Here is a 6,000-nt window from a genome sequence, read left to right on the forward strand (position 1 = left end):
CAGAGTCTCCCTTCCTGGGACTCTCCCCAGAGACCACCCAAAAAAACCCCTTTCAGCACCCTTGCTGCTTCTTTTTCAACCTGCAGGCAATTCCCCTCAGTCAAACAGGACTGGGCAGGGATTAACCATTTCCATGCTGTCTTTCACTTGAAACCACTTCCCAAATATGGGCATTTGTCACAGTACGTGTGCGCCCTACCCTGAAAACGCCCCCAGAACACCCCGGCATCATTCTCAAACATACCAATACCGCTTTTCCCTAATAGAAAGTTCTCAGTGTGTCATGCACCCCCATGTTCCCTTGGCACTGCGCCACTGGGTCCAAGGTACTGCTAGTTGGATGAAAACCAGCGCACCTAAATAAGGAAAACTTTAAACTATGCATTATTCTTTTTATTTTCCTAACATCAGACAAAACTATAGTGTATATTTCATTTCAAACTTCATATTATGAATGGCTGGCATATTTATCTATAAACAGTAGCTAGCATTTCAACAAACAGAAAAAAACCCTTTACATTTTGCACATGTAGCAGAATACTAAAATGTTTATAAAAGAGAGGCTATTGTTTATTCCAAGAAAAGCTGAAATCCACAAAATAAAACAGTGCATTTGTAGTTGTCATTTTCTTCTCAAGAGATGGCACCAAACGGGTGGTGCCTTTTGATGCTCATTGGTGGGAGCGGGGTCCAGAAAGAAATGTGCCAGAGGTTGAGGGCACCTTTTCCCTCCACCTCTACGTGGGGGAGGGGTGCAATTTTTGGGGAAGGTACAATTTCTTTACTTGCCCCAGGCGCCATTTTCTTCTAGTATGCCATTGATCCCACACCATCAGAATTTTTCTATTAGGCTCTTTATTTTATTTTGTTAAAGGTAATAGCCAATGATATAATAGTTAATTTTTTTTAAGCCTGAAAAATCTTCTGGTGGTTAAGAGAGGAGGGAGTGACAAGAGCTGTGGGAGTGATATGAGGATGTTTTTTAAAAATTTTATTCTACTTGCGTATCGTTAGAAAACTTCAACGAGGATGCTTTCATGGGGAAGCTAGGATTTCCTGTGCAGGTATGGTATGGAATTTTTTTAAGTCTTGAGCGGGGTTTTCAGTTTTGAAGCAGACAATCAAATAAATAAATGAAATTTGTGCAGGTTTTTTAAAAATGAAAAAGGCCACTCTCTCCCTCCTGCAAAAAGGCATGCTCTCCTCTCTGCTTCAACTCCTGTCCCACCTCCTCTTCTAATCTTCCCCATAAGAAGAATTCCCAGTATGATCTCTCTTTCACATAACTCAAAAAGTGTGTTGTGACTCACAAAATCTCTTATTGAAATAAATGTTTTTCGTCTTGAAGATGCCACAGGACTCTTGTTTTAGATTCTCCTCTGTCTGAATCACCATTCTCAACTTCCTTGGCAGCTTCGGATTTGCTAGTCCCTCTCTGCAAGGAGGGTGGGGAGACTGGCAGCTCAAATCTCTAGGAATGTTGCAACCACATGGAAAAAATGACTCCAGACAACCTCACAAGTACAGAAAAATAACTTTGGAATTCTGTGGCTCCTCCCTTCCCTCCCACTCTCCCTACAGAGGGTGTGGGCACAAATCTCCCTGGTCTCCGCCTACACAGTTGCACAGTTCGGTGTTGCTAGCAAAGCTGCAGGAAACTTTGTAGGCATTAAAGGGAATCATGAAAATTTTTACAGCAAGAATTAATGGTAATGCTGGATTTAAAATCCCCTTTGGACTCCCCTGGCAAACCTGCAGCAGGGGGCCCCAGCATTTCCTGTGATACTGCAAGTACACTTGAAATTCTGCTTGTCTCCAGGTATTTTTGGAATTAGAAAGCAGTTTTAGCCAGTTGTATGGAAAAGTATGATTTTTTCAGCAACCAAATTTCTAGGTGGAGTAATGGGGAAATGGCTGTTATACCACGTGTTACTGGAGGAAAGTGGTTTTCCTCTCCCACAGGCATCTAGTAATCCTGGCACATTGCCTGTACAAATTCATCCGGAAAGGTAATAAGATGAAGAACAATGCGGCACCTTTCGTCTGATTAAGAATTCTGGTTCTCTGTGCCAAGAAAGTTGTTTTAGTAAGTTGGTTTATTAGATTTCTGACATCTCAATAAGCAGCATTGTAAGAGAGAAGGGACTGCATGAAATGAACATGAATATTTCTGGTTGTAACACACTTTATAGGTAGATGGATCCCTAGTTTTAAGGAAGAAAACAGCCGTCATGTTTTCAATTTGTAGCAAACCCCAAACCACTTTTTATGAGATAGGCACAGCACATCAGAATCCAAGATGGGGGCAAAGGGGGGAGAATCAACATGGCCATCTGTCAACCCACAATGGGTCACAGAATTTCCTTGGTCTGACACCTAGCCCTTCTCTGTGTATTTCACATGTGCATGCTCATCAACTTATGGCTGTCATATTACCATGATACCCAGCATTGCCTTTCTTTCCCACCCAATTCCAAAGATGCTGTTGATGCCCTGAAGTAGTGCTTGAAGTTAGTAATGGACTGGATGAGGGTGAAGAAGCTGAAACTTAACCCTGACAAGACAGAAAATCTCTGGGTTAGTAAAAAGGCAGACCAGGGAATTGAGACCTCTCCCATTTTGGATGGGGTTCCATTCCCCTTGAAAAACCAGATTCACTGTTTGTGAGTTCTTTCTTGACACAGCAGTCACCTTAGAAAACCAGGTGACTGCTGTGGTTTGGTCTGCTATACCCAGATTCTGCAGGTGTAATCAGATGCACCCATTTCTGGTACAGTCAGATCTCGCCCCAGTCAGAACTTGCCTTTGTTACATCTAGACTGCACTATTGCACTGTGCTCTACTTAAGGCTACTCTTGAAGTCTATTCAACAGCTGCAGTTAGCACAGAATGCTGTGGCTAGATTGCTAGTCAGAATAAGTGGGGTGAGGGGGAAAGGGCGGCTCAAGCCCCAGGCACTCACAGGAAGCACAGGAAGAGCCCCCACTCCTTCATGGCAGGAGCAGCAGCTACTCCAAAATGTGGCTTCCACTGACCTTCCTCATTGAAGAGGACCTTTGAAAGCCACATTGGGACACTGGAGGCCGAGCAAAGGGTGGCACCAAAGAAACTCCTCATCTTAACCTCCCTCCCCCACTGCCTAGCTTTCCCCATTGCCTCAGCCCAGCTTCCACTGCCCTTCCTAAATGAAGAGGGTCTTTGGAAGCCATGGTGGGGCATCAGAGGTCAGGTGGGCGAGGGAAGAGGGTCATGCCCAGTCTTACAGCAGGCCTGACCATAATTCTCCTTCTGGTGGCCTATTTTGCCTTAACCACTGTTTCTGAATAAAGGCTTGAGACATTGGAGGTCAAGTGGGAGGGATACCAAAGAAACCCTTCCCTTAACTTCCCACCCAGCCTGACCTCTGATGCCCCAGTGCAGCCTCCACTGGCCTTCCTCATTGAAGAGGGCCTTTGGAAGCCATGCTGGGGCATCAAAGACTGAGCACCAAGGAACCCCTTCCCATAACTTTCCCCTCTGGCTTCCATTGCCCTAGCCCAGCTTCCACAGGCTCTCTTTAATAAGAAAGGTCTGGGCATGGACGTAGGTAAGGGGGGGTTCTCGGGTTTGAACCCCCCCCCATTCATGTCCGAAGCTCCACCCCTCTGTGAGTTTTTAAAACATTTTAGTGCTTTTTCGGTTTTTGGCCTGCAGGGGGTGCATTGTTTGGGCTAGCAGCACCAACCTTTCAGGGATTGTTTGGGGGACTCTCCTGATGATACTACCCGGGTTTGGTGAGGTTTGGTTCAGGGGGTCCAAAGTTATGGCCTCCCAAAAATTTCCATCCCTCCATTACTCTAACAGTCAATAGAAGATGAAGACTACATCTTTGAGGGTCCATAACCTTGGACACCCTGAACCAAACTTCACCAAACCTGGGATATATTATTAGGAGAGTCTCCTATCAATACCACCCAGGTTTTGTGAAGTTTGGTCCAGGGGGTCCAAAGCTATGGACTCCCAAAGGAGGTGCCCCTATCCCTCATTGTTTCCAATGGGAGCTAATAGGAGATGGGGGCTACACCTTTGAGGGTCCATAACTTTGGACCCCCTGAACCAAACTTCACCAAACCTGGGTGGTATCATTAGGAGAGACTCCTAAAGATACCCTGAAAGTTTGGTGCTTCTAGATTAACAGTTGCACCCCTGACAGTAGGAGGCACCTTCACTTGAGATCTCCCCAGATTCTCCTTTTAAATCCACCCCCTTCAGCATGGATTTAAAGGGAGAATCTGAGGTCCTCAGTTTAGAAGAAGAAGAAAATTTTGGATTTATATCCCCCCTTTCTCTCCTGCAAGAGACTCAAAGGGGCTTACAATCTCCCTTGCCCTCTTCATGCCACTGTGAACAAACACCCTGTAGAGGTGGGTAATGAGAGAGTTCCGCTGACAAACCTTCGTGATTAGCCTCCAAGGTCACCCAGCTGGCGTGTGTGGGAGTGCACAGGCTAATCTGAATTCCCCAGATAAGCCTCCACAGCTCAAGTGGAGAGCAGGGAATCAAACCCGGTTCCTCCAGATTAGAATGCACCTGCTCTTAACCACTACGCCACACTGAAAGTGATGCTGTTTCAGGGTGGGGGATAATCTACCCCAAAACAGCATCATCACTTTTGTAGTTGTTTAACTAGGGACCCCAGATTCTCCCTTTAAGGTGGATTTAAAAGGAGAATTTGGGCTCTCTAATTTAAACACCATTGAAAGTGATGCTGTTTGGGGATGGATTCCAGCATCAGCGCTAGGCCAGGGGCAGGCCTTGGGGAGGCATGGCCATGCCCTAGGGGCGGGCGGGGGTGTGCCCCCCCACCCCCACCCCCATAAAAATCTATACCTACGTCCCTGGGTCTGGGGAAGTCAAGTTGGGGCATCAGAGACTGAGTGGGGGGATGCCAAAGAAACCCCTTTCCTTAACTCCCCCCCCCCCAATTCCTACCTTTTCCCCAACCCTCTCCCCTTCTACCTGTAACATATACAGACACTTAGGCACTTTTGGGCAGTAGGCTGTTTAGAGTCCAAAGTTTTAATCTGGAACTCCATGTGACTGGCTGAGAAAACTGCACAGCATTCTATAGCCAGATGATAGGGAGTTCTTTTGTGCTGTGAGCCACTATGAGTTCTGCAGGGTAAAAAGCTGTCTCATAAATGCTCTTAATTAAATAAATCAATTTTATTGTTTAAATCTTCTTTTGGATTTGGTCCCAAAAAGTAACTCTCCACTCCTGCAGAGCCCCTGAAATATTGGGCCCCAAAGAAGTAAGCTTTTGTCAGCTAAGACCCTGGCTGGGAAGAGGAGCCTGATCCATCCAAGGTGCTCTGAACATCAAGCGAGCTTTTCGTCAGCAGAGTGGGGATTCACACCCGGGTTTATCTCCCACTCTGACACTTCAACCATTACGTCATTCTGATCTAGAACCTCTTCTCCGGCCATTCCTTAACACCTGAAGTGAACGGACAGGAATTTGTCCCTCGCGTTCATTCTCCTGTTGGAAACCTCGCAAAGCAAAAGAAGCCTCAGCATTCATTCTGGGGCCGGTGTTGTGCTCATCCTCCCCTGGGAGGACAGAATCTGGCGCGCCTCTTCACGGTTCTCGATGGCCATTTGAATTAATACCCCTTCACTGGAGCCATCAAGGCCGCTGGGATCCACACGCTAAGGAGAACCGCGTTTCACGACAGCCACACTATTGCGCAAACATCTGAAAGGGACGAGAAACGTTTGCACTGTGGTGGCCCTTGGTTCCATGCGCACAAGCCCAGCCCAACCCAGCCCAGACGGGGGGACACACAGCAGCACATAGGGAGCCTGGTCGGGGGTAAATTCTCTGCTAGGAGCATTTTTAATGTTTGCAGGCGCGCAAAACAGACGAGCCTTGTTGCTCAGTTCCAGGCTTGAACGTCAACCGCGACCCACAGAGCTGTAGCTGCAGGGCTTGCAGACCTAACAGTGCGCGCCGCCGCTCCA

Source organism: Sphaerodactylus townsendi, linkage group LG01 (genome assembly GCF_021028975.2).
Source record: "Sphaerodactylus townsendi isolate TG3544 linkage group LG01, MPM_Stown_v2.3, whole genome shotgun sequence".
In the NCBI taxonomy this organism is placed as follows: Eukaryota; Metazoa; Chordata; class Lepidosauria; order Squamata; family Sphaerodactylidae; genus Sphaerodactylus; species Sphaerodactylus townsendi.